Raw genomic sequence first — 16,331 nt, 5'->3', positions numbered from 1 at the left:
GGCATCGGAACCCCTTTCTCTGAATCTAGGTAGGAGACAGCCCCCCCCACCCCCGCCACTGTCACTTGAACAGCTAAAACTGCATGGCACTCTCTGTAGCAGATGCTGTTGTGCCCACACAGAAGCACTTGGAACTCGTGGCCCCTGTATATGCCAACGTAAGCACGTGTGACTCTCCATACAGGGCACACTGGAAGGGTGCAGAAGTTAACATCCCCTGGGGGACGGGGTTAAGGCCACCCTTAACCAACGACAGATGGGAATTGATGGATTAGAACTCCAGTTTCCTCACCCCTCAGGTGGGACAACTCCAAGAGGGTCTTGACTGCCGCCCTGAGGTTCCCAAGAAGGCTGAGCCCCAATTGCCCAGAGCAGGCCCCTCCCTTTTCCTATCTCAACACCTGACTTCCCTACTGGTACTTCCTGGTATCACTCCCAGGGAAACTACTTGCACTTGAATCCTTATCTTGGGATTTTCCTCCGGGGAAACCCAAGCTAAGACACTTGCCTTTCCAACATTCCTAGCGGTAGGCCGTGAGCACCCTGGCTTGGCCAGTCAGATCCACCTGCCACAGATTTGAATCTGGAGCAGGGGACAGTGAGAATTCTTTCTGGCAGCAGCCACGGTGGTGGCAACATCCAGTTTCCAGCCGATACCAGGGAGCAAAGGAGTCGAGTGTCTGTCATCTGTTGGCAGGACAAGCCGGTGTTCTCTCTGGCCTGGGTCTGGCTCCCCAGCTGCCCTCTGTTCCTACCTGCTTTCCAAGGCTAGCTCAGCAGCTTTACCGGCAGCCTGGTGAATGAACCATCTAATATCGCTTCAACGATTCTTTTAATGCTCCAATTAAGCCAGACTTCGTGCTAAACACCAAGCCACAGTCAACTAATGTGGCTGCCCGTATCATTTGCTCATAAGCAGAGAATGTGATCGTTGGGCTGGAGGGAACATCTGGCATCACTCTGCATCAGTCTGATTAGTCATCCTGGTTCGTAGATGTAAGTTTCTGTTGAGCTAGACGAGTGAGCTGATCCGTTCTCAGGGGGCCGAGAGCATCCGGTTTCTGAGGCTGCCCAGCTGAGGATCTAACTGCTGCTGGCGGTGGATTCACCAAAACGCCACCTCAGAAGGGGACGGGCAGACATTGCTCCTCCATGGCCCTTGAATCAAGGTTCTTTATATTTGAAAGAGCGGCTCTAAGCTTTCCACCTGTCACCAAATCAGACTCACACGCGAGCTTCCCTTTCCAGAGCAAGATGGCAAATGCCGTGAACTGGGGAAGGCGCCAGTAGGAGCATCTTTTTGAGAAGACTGCGCAGCGGAGAGCAAGGACAGAAAGTGCAATGTGCAGCTTTGAGCTACCGTGGGATCCTCCTTAGTGCAGTGAAGAGGGAAAAAAGGAAAATATTTTCTTATTCTTCTGCCTTCTTCCTGGTCTTGATAAAATTAATGTTGCTAAGTGCCAGTCTCCTCTGAATATGTGCATAAGAAACATAATAGAAGAGAAGAGAAGAGGGTAGAGTAGACTAGTGTAGAATAGCATAGCCCATAGTATAAAATAGGATAGGAAAGCATAGAATAGGGCAGGATAGGATAGGGTAGGGTAGGCTGGGATAAGGTAGGGTAGGGTGGGGTACAATAGGGTTAGAATAAGGTAAGGTAGGATAGGATAGGATAGGATAAGGTAGGGTAGCGTAGGGTAGGGTAGGGTAGGGTAAGGTAGTAGACTAGGATAGGATAAACTGACCTCACTACAGGCAAACAATACCATCTTTCCTAGTGGCTCCTGCATCAGCCTTCCCTTTCTCCCATGAAACAAATGCCCTGCAGCTTTATCTCCAGCAAAGAGGGTGAAAATTAACCAAAAAGAAAGCTCCCTAGTTGCTTCAGAGTGACTTTATGGGGGGAGTCAGAAAGGCCCTGGTCAGCTGAAGCTCCATTTCCACACTGACACACTCCTCTCTTGTTAATATTTGCACTGAACAAGCCATTTTCTGTGCTGACATTTTGCATCTAGTTAAATGCCAACAAATCCAGAGAGATGTGGCTTTGACTTGTGGTTTTGCCCTTTGGACAAGCGTCAGATGCTGTGGTCCTTTCATTCTAATTTCTGATATTCCCCATCTTGGATTCTTTCACCTCAGATTTTTTTTTTAAGTGGATGAAATGCTTCTGACTTAATATTATCTCTGCTGAATATTTAATTGAGAAATGTTGTTAAAAAGGCATTTGGCTTAAATGAGCTAAGTATATGCATAGATATTTCTTTTCTGACAGTAAAGTGGCTTTGAATGATTCGGAGTATTATGAGGGAATTACAGAAAAATTTGCCCTAAAATGTTAAATATAGTATTTTTTTTTAGAGCTCACAGCTTTGCTGAATGTGAGGGAGAGAGTGCTGCTGAGTATTACTTTAAAGTCTAGGGGGAGGGGGAGGCGTAGTGATGAACTTATGGGCTCTGGAGGAAAACAAGGTTTAAACCTGGTACCTTTCGCCTCCTCATCTCTGAGATGAGGAAGATGAGGCGTCATTTCTTCCTCTTCAGGCTGCTCCATGGCTTCGAGGCGGGGATGAGGGCTGGCTGAGGCTCATCCGCATCAGCACACCCCTTTTCTCCCAGTGTCCTCCCACGAGCCCTGCTCGCAGCTCTGAGACCACACCCTGGGATCATAACTGACAGCCAGTGGGCGTGGACGGTTGGCCCAAGCTAGGCCCCTTCTCAGTACTTTGGGATCAGGACCCATGGAGTTCAGCTGGTCTCCTCAGTTGAATGCTTGCTCTGGGAAGTGATGAACAGCTGGTCTTCTGAAGAAGGAGGGCCCAGCAGGCAGAAGTGTGTGGCCTGGTGGGTTAGGAGGCCCTGACCCCGGCTCCTAACCTCCCAGCTCTTGGCTACCATTTCTCCTGAGAACTGCCTGTGTTATGTGCCCTGGGGCCTCTGAACTACCCCAGCTTCCTTACCTAAAGCCTCTTTATTTAGCTAGCTCTGAGGGCTTCCGTTTTCTGAAATCAAGCAATCTTTGCTTAAACTGGTGGTGCTCTGAATTCCAGGAGAGTTGGGGACCAAATTGCTCTAAAGCAGGTCCTATGTTCTCAGCAACTTTCATTCTAGGCGTTGGACAAAAAGTTCGTTTGGGTTTTTCCAGAACATCTTACGGAAAAACCCAAATGAACTTTTGGGCCAGCCCAATAAAATAAGAGATGTGTCTTCATTAAAAGACAAAAAGGACTGGCAATAAAAGACTGCATTATACGTATTTGGGGTCATGAAACTTTAGAATTAGGCTCAGGCCCTAGAATTCAGGCTTTTGAAATTCATGAACAATATGGAAATTACCCTTTACATCTTTTTTTTTTTTCCTTTTCTTCGTTCTGAAGAATGTCTCCCACGCTTACATTCTCCAAGCTCCATGTTCACAGGTTCAACAAACCTCAAGTGCCCACTATGCGCCTGGTATTTTATATCCAGGTACTGTGGATGCAGAGATTAATAGGACAATTTCTTTCTGGTGAGGAACTCAGCCGTTGGGAGACAGACAGGAAACGGATGAGTAGAGCAGAGGTGGTCGCGAGGCAGTCTGGGAGCCCAGAGAAGGCATGGAGCATGGGGAGAAGGTGGGTCCCTCGTACCTCCAAGAAGTGAAGCTTGAGCTGAGCCTTGATGGCTAAGCGTGTCAGTTCAGGTCCTGGGAGAAGCAGACACCAAGATGGGATTACACACCCAAGTGCAGGCTCAAAGGGGAGGGAGAACGAGTAGGTGGGAGAGCCTTCAGGACTCAGGCCTGATCCCCGAGAAAGGAGGGGAAAGGAAGGAGGATGGGGTGGGAAGAGCCTCAGACACAGCGCAGCTCTGAGAAAGGCTGCACCAGGCCGATGGGGAGCCCCGGAGCAAAGACCGCCCATCAGAGACGTCCCACGTCCGGCGGAATGACCCAGCTCTGGTGCCCCCATCTTGCGGTCGCGGGGTGGGGCAGCCTGGGGAGCCTGTGGTCTCAGCTGCTGTGGCTCCTGAAGGTACAGCAGCTGGGGGCTGTCAGCTAAGAGCACTCCTTCCAGAACCTTCTCCACCGAAGGGAAGCCTGGGTAAGGCCTTCCCATGGCTGCCACACTAAATGAAGATTACTTTGGTGGAGAAGATGGGGAAAGTCATTTCCGGCAGGGTGGACAGCATGAGCAAAGAGGCATGATGGCAAGAGTCAGCATGGCAAGCCCGGGAGATGACAGGTAGTTGAGTATCATGCCTGCGGGCCAGAGGGAGGTTAGACTTTTGTCCCCCATAAGGGGAGTAACTGAAAGATTAAAAGAAGGAGAATGGCATGATCAGATCTCCTTGACTGGGAGTTTAAATGGGCTGCGAGATGTACATTTTAAGCCCCAAATGTTCAACCTCTTCATCATGGCTAGAGGCTAACACTTATTGAGGACTTACTGCATACTAAATGCTCAGCATTTCATATAGTAACTAGATGGGAAAAATCCCACAGTAGCTATCATATATTGAGCACCTAATATGTACCAGGCAACTATGAAGCCCTATTCCCATAGTAACTCATTTAACCCTCACAATAATCCTATAGGAAGGGTCCTCATTCACAATTGTGGAAATGGAGGCACAGAGAGGTGAAGTAACTCGCCCAAAGACACACAGTTGAGAAGGGGCAGAGCCTAGATCTAAACACTCTCTGTCTCCCAGCCTATACTGTACTCAACCTTGGCTCAAAATTTGGGCTCCCTAGAGAGGTGGGCGAGTGAGAAATTGTCCCATAAACCTCTCCCTCACATGCCTGCCAGCCTATGTAAGCAGGCTACCTAGAAATGTGAGAGGTGTGTGTGTGTGTGTGTGTGTGTGTGTGTGTGTGTGTGTGTGTGTGGAGGGGATTCATCTGGAAGAAGGAGTTTGGTATTTTTCCTGCCTTCCCCATGTTCTACTTCCCACCACACCCCCTGCCACTAGCATAAGTCGGGGTCTTCAGGAGAAGCGATATCACCTATGCCATGAGAAGCTGCCAGAAGGGGCACCTGGTAACTCCCTCAGAGGTGTGATCCTGAGCTGCAGAGATCAGTGGGCTGCCCGCACCAGTGCCCTGGAATTCCTGCAAGAGCCTGACTTGGTCCTAGAAGGAGGGGGCTTTGAGAGCAGAGACCAGCACCTGCTTCCTGCCTGCAGAATCCAGAAGGAGGAAGCATGGCTGGAATCATCACCCATGGTGGCAGGTGCATCACAGAAGGCAGGAGGGGGCAGCACGACCTCATTCCCAGGACTTGGTGTGGCAAAGGTGAGTGAGCTTCCGGGGCATCACGTGAGTCCTGCAGAAGGTAAGCTGCTTGCTGGGTGGAGCGGGGCCACAGTGAGAGGTGATGGCATGAACCACGGTGGGCAGGGATTGGGGGGGGGTGCCATGTAAGGACAGCCAGAGGCTGTGCCACCCATGCTCGTCAGGGACAGTGCGGTGCTGAGGGCTTTGTGTGGAGCCTCCCAAGCACCCATAAATATGCCCCCTGAGAGGGCGTCATTTGGGTCCCTCCTTGGAGAGAGCCCAATGATAGGATTATGGGCGGGCTAGTCTCGTATGAAATGTGTGCTTTTCTCCCTTCCCTCCTCCCAGACTCCAGTGCTTCAAGGAAGGAAAGGAGGAAGACTCCAAAACAGCCAAAGAGAGCGGTAGGGAAATGGCAGCACAGTGAAAGCGTAGATTCTCCTCCCCGTTCTCAGGGTAGGTCCCCAAACCTCAGGCCGAGCCTGAAGAGGTCAGACTGGGCAATTTCATCCCCAAAGTTTACTGGAAGCTCTGGAAGTTGGTAAAGCTATCAAGGGATGGAGTGGAGGCCGATGGTTACAGGTGTAAAGGCAGGTGTTGGAGACAATTCTCTGCTCCCTATCAGGACCCCATCCACTCCAGTCCGTGTACTAGGCTAGTTTTATACACATCCGGCAACCAGCTACATATGCATTGAATTCTTGGAGGCAGGGGATATGACTATCTTCATTTCACTAAGGAGGACACTGAAGCTCAGAGAATTTAGGGTCCTTGCCCCAAACCTTTAAATTCAAATCATTTCCTTCTTGGTCAACTTCTTGATTTTAGGATTCTTTGTGTCATAAAATAGGAACTTCCCAGAATGATGGTTCTAGCGTGGAGCCTAGGGAGGCTCTGAGTGGGGGTGAGGGGGCACTGTGGGCAAACATCTAGCCATGGGGTCCCCCTGTAGTGGGGGCCCATAGGTTGGGGGACAATCTGATATGCCTCTCCGATGACCCAGCCTCAGCCATTGATGGACACGTGGACACGTGAAATGACTTTACCTCTGGTTTTCATGGCGCCAGATGCCACGGGCATTCAGTTATGGGAGGAGCCTGGTAGAGACAGCCCTGCGTGGAGTTCCCAGCATCCCTGCAAACCCATCCTTCAGCAGCCTGCGCCTTCCCTCTCTCCCTTTAAGCCTCTATGATCTATCGTGATGCACGAGCGCAAATGTACACACACACATACATATGCACACATGGGCTGACATACTCATCGCATACACACGCACAGTCACTAATACACACACGAGTGCCCACGTGCAAATGCAGACCCGCATGCACACACACGCATGCATGCAAGCTGATTTTTGCAGGAGTCAGGAAATCAGTTTCATTACTACGCAGGCACATCTCCCCTATGAGTCAAAGTAGCGTACTGAGCTCAGAAGGAGGAATATTTTCCTTCTTGAGATAGCTGAGTGGTTTCCCCTGAGGAGATAATTCAGAAAAATGTTGCCTTCAAAAAGCAGATCATTCTCAAAGGGAAATTTCCTGCCCAAACATTTGTTTTCTTGACATGGAGACAAGTGAAGCATTCCCCGCACCTTGGCTCCGCTACCCGGGAATCCACCCAGGGACTCATGGGGCTCCACCGTGAGCCAGAGTGGGTGGCTGTCCCGCAGAGAAAGACCTGGGCCATTCAGTGTCCTCCAGCGGGGTGCACGTGGTCATTAAGTTCCTCTTCTAGCTCATTCCCTCCCTTGTTCTCTTTAGGAATACTTAGGACTTGGATGTTCTGAGGCTCCTTCTCAAAGGAACTTCTCCTCCTCAGATAAATCCAGGAGGGATGCTTGAAGACTGTTGTCTATGGTAAAGGAATACAGGTATTTGCAAATGGTCATCTGCAGGGGATGAACCTGCCAGGGAGAACTGGGAACAAGGGGCAAATAGGGTTGGCTTCAAGCTTCTGGGGAAAAGAGAGAGAGAGAGAGAGAGAGAGAGAGAGAGAGAGAGAGCGAGAGAGAGAGAGGAAAACAGACTTCCGGAATCAATCAAAAGAGAGCTGGAAAATGTGGATGGAACAGAAAAGTCCCAAGCCAAGCATGGGGAGGTAACAGGCCTCTCTCAGACCAAGGGGGCTGGACTCTGTGGACAAGAATTGAACCCGAAATGTGGACATGACAGAGTCATCAGTCGAAAGAAGCAAGTTGTCCATTGTCTCGTAGTTTGCTGCACTTTGAACATTCGGAGGGGTTGGTCTGGAGTAGCTAGCTCTCCTGGTCTGGAACATAAAAAACAGCCGAAAAGGCCCAGGGCCAGCCTGGCAAGGGGCTTCTCCAGGGGGAGAGCAGACCACCTCCATCATTTGGGAGACCACTTTAGGCTTGTCTGGGAGGCCTTTGCATGTGTCTATTATACCAAAGATAGTGTTTTGAGGTCCCACCTGTTTATTTGCTTGGCTGTCATGTAAAAGACAAACAGCAGGAGAGAGAAAAATTGTTTTAACTCAAGTAATAGCGAAAGACGAAAAATGAAATCAATTCAGTGTAGTTAATAAGAATTGATCACCTCTCCTCATTCTCCTGCTAAGTATTGAAAGAAAAAGAGGGAGAGAAAGGGAGAGGAAAGGGGGGAGGGGGGGAGGAGGGAGGGAAGAAAGGAGGGAAGAGGAGAGGGCAGGAAAGAGAAAGAGAGAAAAGGAAGGAGGGAGAGAGGGAGTGGTGTGACAACAAGCAACATAATCCTCTTCGGTGTATATGAAAAATAACATAATGCCCATTAAAAATGTCTTTTCCCATTTGTGTTGGACGTATAGCCCTCCCGGTCTAGTGTTGTATTTTCACTTTGGATAAAGACGTGGTACCACGATAAATTGTTTTTTCTAACTAAAGCAAAAGCAAAAGCAAAAGCAAGGAGACAGAAACAGTGCAGCCATGTAGATGGATGGGTACTGATATCCACTCTCAGTATTGGGGCAATAGAAAGGGGTAGGGACTGTGGCTAACCGGTGTACATCAGCCTTGTCTAAAGGGGGCAGCCACCATTCAGCTCAGATCTCATAAGAGATGCTGAAAATTCAGAGTTTTATGGGAAATCTCCAACCTTCAAAATATTGGATCAATTTTTTAAACCCATTTCAGGCTATGCTTATATTGGAGACTTCTGCTTTGTCACCTGTGCCCTAAAAAGACAGCTGAAAGATACGAAATAAAATATACCATTCATTCCTCCCTCCAAGTCCTCCACCCTCCCCTCCAGCTGCTTTAGTCATTAGTAACGAAGAGATAGGCTGGTGTTGAAGGCTTCAGCACCATCAGGACCTTTAAGTTGAAGACAATGAGGCAGAGTTGTTGTACTGAACGCTGTAGCAGTTTTTAAATATGTCCCCCCAATTCTTTGGCACTTCTTCCATTGAGACGTGGAGTCTATGTCCTCCCCCCTTGAACCTGGGTGGGCTCTGTGACTGCTTTGACCAATTGATTACCGAGAAAAATCATACTGTACGGCTTCTAGGCTGGGTTATCAAAGGCCACACGGCTTCCACTTGATTCCTTTGAAATGCTTCTCCTGGAATGCTTGCTTTTGGAATGTTCAGCTTCTCCCGTTCCCTCTCAGGACAGCCTTGGAGCTCAATCGCAATGCTGAGAGAATCCCAAGCCACATGGAGAGGTCACCGGTAGGTGCTCGGGTGGACAGTTTTCCCTGAGCTCTTGTCAGCCACCAGCCCCGTGAGGGCACCATCTTGGATGTCCAACCCAGCTGAGCCTCTGGAAGATTTCAGTCCCAGCCACTAGCTGGCTGTGACAGCTTGAGGGACCCCAAGTGAGAACCATCGAGCTGAGTCCAGTCAACTCACAGAACCCAAGAGACGGTCACAATTATTTTAAGCCACCAAGTCCTAGAGTGATTTGTTACCCACAGACAGTAGCTGGAACAAGCGTGAGGGGCTAACACGAGATTCACCTAGCGCTGCAGACCCACTTATTGTTCAGCTCCTTTGTATTTGTCGTTGTTGTGGACCCAGGTGTCCTGGAGCTGGAGGGAGGAGGGAGGCGCTCCGTGGGAGACCATAGCCTCAGCGAGCCGGGAGGGCTGCGAAGCGGACTGCCCGGGCTCAGAGGGCCTCCATGTGAGGCAACTCAAATGTGAAATGTAACCCTTAAGAAAAGAGCCTGACTTTACCTTTGCATCTTGGAGATTTGGGATACAGAAGGCCTGTCAAATCCCTTCCTCTACCAGGCCCTGATCACATTTCTGTCTTATGTTTGGACACAGGACTCAGACCGTGTACACAAGGAGAGCAGGTTCTGGCGCCCAGAACACAGAGTTCAGCACTGGTGTCTCTCCTCTTAGGAAAAGAAAATGACAGAGAAGACCAAGAAAGAAAAATAGATAGGAAAGAAGAAAGGAGAGAAGAGAGAGAAGGAAGGAGGCGGGGGGAAGAGAGGGAGGGAGGCAGGAAAGAAGGAAGGAAGGAAGGGAGGGAGGGAGGGAAACCAACTGGCAAGGTAGGACTGCGTTTTTATTTCCTGCTTTACTGAGTGAGGCATTCCCTTCATCAGAAGCAGATGTACAGCATCACGTCAAAGTCTACCTAGGCAGGAAGCATCGGTTGAATTTACCCAGGTCACGGCAATCTGTTGTCATTCAGCATGTGGAACTGTTTGAACTTACAAGGAGTAACCCAGCAACAGCCATCACCCCACGTGTCCACTGTGCTCTGATGATACCAGCACAATGGGAATGGAGGCTCATAATTTCACAAGGTGACAAAAAATTGGATTCTGATGTTTCACCTCCACCTGCGCATGAGCAGGGAGGCCAGATGAATACACAAGCTCTCAGGGCCCGTGGGCGCTGCACGGAAGCCCTGCTCCACCCTGGCCGGGCCCCTGCCCTTTGCTCCACCCATGCCAGCCGCCGACACTGGGCTCTGCTGCCAGCCCCACAGCGGGCTTTTGTCAACGAAAGCACACCCCCTGCGTTGCTGATCAGATTTGCTGCGACAAGGGCCAGGGGGAAAGAAAGATGCTGGTAAGAGCTCAACCATTGAGACTCCACTATTCAGAAATTTGGATTTATTTTTTTGTCACAGAGAACCAGAACTGATGTTAATCTTGGCACTATCCTTGAAAAATAAATCACTCATAATAATACAACAATAAGGGCTTCCCTGGTGGTGCAGTGGTTAAGAATCTGCCTGCCAGTGCAGGGGACACGGGTTCGAGCCCTGATCCAGGAAGATCCCACATGCCGCGGAGCAGCTAAGCCCGTGCGCCACAACTACTGAGCCTGCGCTCTAGAGCCCGCGAGCCACAACTACTGAGCCCACGTGCCACAACTACTGAAGCCTGCACGCCTAGAGCCTGTGCTCCACAACGAAGAGTAGCCCCCACTTGCCGCAACTAAAGAAAGCCCGCGCGTGGCAACGAAGACCCAACGCAGTCAAAAATAAATAACTAAAGTAATTAATTTTAAAAAATAATACAACAATAATATATAACATTTACTGAGTCCTGACTCTGAAGAAGGGGCTGGGTGCTTTATATGGATGTTTCATTTAATCTTCAAAGCAACGCTGTGAGGAAGGCCTTATTATTCTCCCATATTACAGCTGATGATCTTGAGGCACAGAGAGGTTAAGACTTGCCCAAGGTCACACAGCCCGAATTTGGCACACAAGCAGTCTGGTACCAGAGCCAAGTTCTCAATCACGTTTGGAAAGGCAACTGCCTGCTCAGTCAAGAATTCCAATTGCTTCTAAGGATGCAAACATCATTTTCATCATACCCATTTCTGTTCTTTAAAAAAAGTGACCCCATTGATGATTCTTATCCATTCATTAAGTCACAGCTGCTCCTTGACCATCCTGTTAGCCCTTATTTCATGCACGTGGAATGAATAAAATTTCGCTTCATTCAAAAAGACCCTCGGATTCAGACTTTCCACCCTTTTAGACTGGCTTTCCCATTACTATTCGGTAACTGAGGTTTTTCTCGGAGGCTTTGGAGACTAGACTAATCACAGCTGCATTTGAGGGGATCTCCGGGGATGGGATGTTTGAAAGTGTCATCTAGATTGGCAATCAGGGGCCAGCCCGTGTCATCAGCTGCCGACTCCCAGGGCAGAGCTGTGACGGGATGAGAGCCCTCGACTTCCACTTCTGCTGATGGGCACAGTTGGTGGCCTCTGGGGGTTGGCTAGAACCCAGCATCCGAGGAGAGACGCTTTGAGCTGGAGGCAGCTGATTCATCTCATACACGAGGAGCTGAAGGAGAATGTGGCAAAGAATGGAGGCATTTGGGGTCCTATATTCGGCTCAGACCAGAGCTGTTCTTGGGTTATAAGATGTCCCTGGGCCTGAGTTTGGAGGCAGGCGCAGAGGGAGGAAGATGGCTCCCTCGCCGTCTCTGGGAACAGATGGCGGGGCCTTCCCTGTGAGCAGCCAGCCTGCCAGCTGATGCTCAAACATCCTGGCTCTCAGCCCTTGCAGAGTGGGCTGAGGCTACCTGGGGCTTTAACCCAATTCCCCACTCCCCAACTCTGTAAAGAGGCAGAGAGTTGCAGTTTCCTTTACAAACAAAACAAACGAAAAACACTTTCATAAAAGGGGATAGGAGGGACTTCCCTGGCAATGCAGTGGTTAGGACTCCGCGCTTCCACTGCGGGGGGGACGGGTTGGATCCCTGGTCAGGGAACAAAGATCCCGCAAGCGAAGCCGAGCGGCGTGGCCAGAAAAAAAAAAAAGTTAACAAAAAAGGGGATAGGAGAGACTTGGCAGGCAAGCTGCAAAAGTTTTCTCTTAAACCGTTTGACTTTGGGTAGAAAAAAGTCTAGCTTCCCAGAGCCATATGGTATTGGGGGTCATTGAGTTTGGGGTCTAATGTTGCCAACAGATTTTTCTGGAGGAAATAAAAAGTCATGTTTTCATACAAAGCCTCCTCATTTTAAGTTAGTTCAATTATAAAAAAAATTTGTAAAACCCTGTGAGCCAAACCAAACACACCCAAGAAACTCATTTGATTTCCAGGCCTCCAGTTTGCAACCTTTGGAGAGCCCTTGCCTCTTGTGGAGACGGGGAAGCTGAGGTGCGGAGATGAAGAGACTATTACCTGGAGGAGAAGCAGATGGTTTGCAAGCGCTGGGCCTGCAGCAGGTACCATCAGTGCCCCACCGCCTCCCCACCCACCTTCCCGATTCCGTGGGTTCTCTTCACCCGCAAGAGCAATGTCTGCAGCTCTGTGCCTAAGTTTTTTCCGGTTTTTTTGTTTGTTTGTTTGTTTGTTTTGTTTTTTTTTTTTTTTTGTCACATTGCACGGCTTGTGGGATCTTAGTTGCCCGACCAGGGATCAAACCCGGACCCTCGGCAACGAGAGTGTGGAGCCCTAACCACTGGACCACCAGAGAAGTCCCCTAAAGGACACGTCGTCTGTACAAACTGGAAGAACTGAGAAGTATCACCCCCTGGGAGCAGCCCTCAACCAATGGGAGCTGGGAGTTGGAGTATAAACGCCCCTGCTCCCTTGCCCCACTGGGTGGGATAACGCTGACATGCATGTTCTACATCTTTCCCAGAGTGTCTCCAGGATACTGAGATCCAGTTGCCCACTATAGTGGCTGGATTAATAACGTACTCATTAGTGGTTGCCCTCCTTTCCCTGTCTTGTTGCCCCGTGTCTCCACCAGGGCTTCCTGCGCTTCCCAAATAAGCTAGCTGTGCTTGAATCCTGTAGGCAGGGTCTGCCTTGGGGAGAACCTCAACTTAGCCCAGGTCTGAATAGCTGTGATCTGTACAAAGAAGAAAGCGCCTCTCTCTGGGGTGCCTTCTGATGCAAACATTACAATGATGGGCGTGGGATATTTCTCCATGCAGAGTGAGGTACCCTATGACAACTTCGAGAACTCTGGGCCATATTAAGGGCACCTGTTGGTTCCAGGCAGGCAAGAGGAGGAAGACAGAAGAGACTGTCTACACCTCTCTGAGGTCCAGGGAAAGGCTATGCCTGGAATTAGAGATGCTGGTTCAAATACATTTGGAAGAATAGAACATTTCGGCCTTCCCCAGCACAAGTAATTACTGGGACTGTGTCTCTGAAAATCACCTAATTGCAAAATCGTGAGCATGCCATTTCTATTTAATAATAATTTTATTAAAAATAAAGTTCAGGGGCTTCCCTGGTGGCGCAGTGGTTGCGCGTCCGCCTGCCGATGCAGGGGAACCGGGTTCGCACCCCGGTCTGGGAGGATCCCACATGCCGCGGAGCGGCTGGGCCCGTGAGCCATGGCCGCTGAGCCTGTGCTTCCGGAGCCTGTGCTCCGCAACGGGAGAGGCCACAACAGAGGGAGGCCCGCATACCACAAAAAAAATAAAAAAATAAAAAATAAAGTTCAATTCAGTGACGAGAAGGAGCTGGGTAAATTATCTTCCAATCACTTTCTTTTTCCTTTCTCCTTCCCTCTTCTCCCTTCTCCCCTTTGCTCTGTCCTTCCCTGTCCCTGCAGGCCTGAGAGGCAGAACCCAGCTGGGTCACACCACACAGCTGGGGCCACCATTTAACTCATTCTTGTCCGCTGACAGTGGGACAACGGAAAGCCCTAATTGTGAATTTTCTCACAAATCTTCTGACTTAAGGAGGCAATGATAAAGCCTATTGACAGGGTCTTACCCTTTGCCATGCCAGGGGCCCCTCTGACATCTGGGGAAGCCTACAGACCTTTTCTCAGAAAGCAGATTAAGTACATAAAATAAAATACAGAAAAATCAAAAAGGAAGCCAATTATGTCGAAATGCAGTTTTAAAAATATTAAAAACCCAGATGTGTGATAAATGCACATTTATTAATGCATTAAATATGATCTAGCGGCAGGTCTAATAACAACCATAATTTCCAAGTCGTGCTGAGCATATTTCAAGATACCTGCAACAACTATATAACATGATATAAAAATATCTATGATTTCTCTCGGTGATAAACTCATAGATACTCCGAACGTAACTGTGCACTTGCTAAACTGCCGCCAGAGGTGGGTGAAAATAAATATGTGATTTTTTTCCCATCTAAATTGACAGACCCCTTTGGGGATTACCCTCTCACCCCAGATATGAGGCATGGGGTGGAGAGAGCCATTTCTTTTTTGCCTTCTAGTTTCTAGAGGAGATGTCAGGCTTTCGTCTTTCTGGAAAATTGCTCAATTGTCCCTGCAGCCACATTCTTAGGGACCGTTTATTGAACACCTACTGTGTTCCAGGCACTTTATTTACTTAAAAAAAAATCTATTTAGACCTTCAGGTCCAGGGGGGTGGTTAATCATAGTCCTCGGCTCCTAGCACGTAATGAAACCTGGACCAGGTAAGACCCTGCTTGTGTCTTATTTCCTCTTTCTCTCCCCACCATCATCTCCAATCCTCACTTTCATTTCCTTCCCCCTACAGGCATCCCCTCTGTGGTGTGTGCTTGCGATGCGTCTTTATATATGCGCATAGCCGTGTAAAACAGGAAATGCGTTTTTTGTGAGCGGGTTTTGAGTTTCCATGACCAGTATTGTGTCATAAACCTCACTCATTTTCTTATCTTTCTTCACTCCACACAATGTCATGGAGAGCTATTGCTCTTGCTGTATATGGATTTTGTGCATTGCTTCTTCCTGCCACATGGTATTTCATAATGTCCATCCACCTTTCTTTTCTTATCCATTCCCCTAAGGATGGACACCCAGGTTGTGTCCAACTCTCCTCCAAGCTGTCCCCAACAACAGCTCAATAGTGAGCATCCTTATAACGATGTCCTTCTGGACCTGGGCATGGGACCATTCCTCTGGGCTCTATACTTGGGGCGGGGGGTGTCACAGCACATATGCCAATTAAATTGCACTAAACCAAATCAGATTCCTTTTCAGAAAAGCTGCTGCAGTTTACACACCCATCAGCTGTGCCTGGAATCGCCCCTCTCCCTACATCTTCATCAGCATTTGATAGATTCACTTTTTTAACGTTGGCCATTTACATGGTTATAAAGGATCAGGCTCTTTACACACCATTAGCAGATGTTTTTGGTGCCCCGAGTACCAGCTCCTCGGAGCAACTCTGGTATCGGCCCCAGCAGTGATGCATCGGTCTGTGTGAGTTCGGACTCACCCTGCAATTGTGTCTCATCTCAAACACGCAGCATACATCTCTCCATTTTTTCTGCCTCAAGGCCTTTGAAAAGGCCTGGGAACCTGCTCAGCCTGGAAGCAACGTCCAGAAATGTGGGGGAGATAACTGCACTGGGGACAAATGCTCAACTCAGCTAGTGGAGAATAAAACCCCAGCCTCCTGTGTTCCCAGCAGACAATTCTAGGAGGCATCCCATGTCTCTTAGAGGTCCTGATGGAATCCAGCCCCCAGTTTCCTACATTACAGACCTTAATAATTCATTCTTCTTGTGGCATTTCCTCCTTCCCCTGTTTCTCTCTCCATCTGTTGCCTCAATCCTTCTTCCTGAGCTCACCTCCCAAATAAAATACCCACACCCAATCTAAGACAAATACATTTTTTCTGTCTGGAAGGTACAAAGCAATCTCCAGTGGCTTAAGTGACACCTACCAACATGAATTACTCTGTTACAAAGATCAGGTATCACCAGTCCTCCAACACTAAGAGAGGGAAGGATGAAAAGGAAGGTTTTTAAAAATCTCAAGCTAACATCACATCTTATAAGCCCATGCTAGAGTTTATACAACCTAAAGCCTTTCCAAGTAGGAACCCTAGAAATGCCAACAGCAATGGCAGTACCATCACAAAAGTATAGAGCTTCCATTGATGATGTCTCTGAAAGGGAAACAGTCGCTTGAATGCTTGTATGTATGTATGTATGTATGTATTTTTTAACATCTTTATTGGAGTATAATTGCTTTACAATGGTGTGTTAGTTTCTGCTTTACAACAAAGTGAATCAGTTATATATATACATATATCCCCATATCTCTTCCCTCTTGCGCCTCCCTCCCTCCTACCCTCCCTATCCCACCCCTCTAGGTGGTCACAAGCACCGAGCTGATCTCCCTGTGCTATGCGGCTGCTTCCCACTAGCTATCTATTTTACGTT

General features: G+C 48.8%; 1 long non-coding RNA gene across 1 annotated transcript in view; it reads right to left on the bottom strand.

Moving 5' to 3' along the window:
• Positions 1 to 1,323: 1,323 nt before the first annotated feature.
• LOC114484716 (uncharacterized) overlaps positions 1,324 to 16,331 on the bottom strand; it is a 49,462-nt gene continuing 34,454 nt past the window's right edge. The window contains exon 3 of the long non-coding RNA XR_003677908.1: positions 1,324 to 1,470. This is a non-coding gene — a long non-coding RNA (uncharacterized lncRNA). The remainder of the gene's footprint in view (positions 1,471 to 16,331) is intronic.

The sequence above is a fragment of the Physeter macrocephalus genome, chromosome 21 (genome assembly GCF_002837175.3).
Source record: "Physeter macrocephalus isolate SW-GA chromosome 21, ASM283717v5, whole genome shotgun sequence".
NCBI lineage: Eukaryota > Metazoa > Chordata > Mammalia > Artiodactyla > Physeteridae > Physeter > Physeter macrocephalus.
Note: the sequence above shows the minus strand (reverse complement) of the source record. Positions and strands in the feature narration are given on the sequence as shown.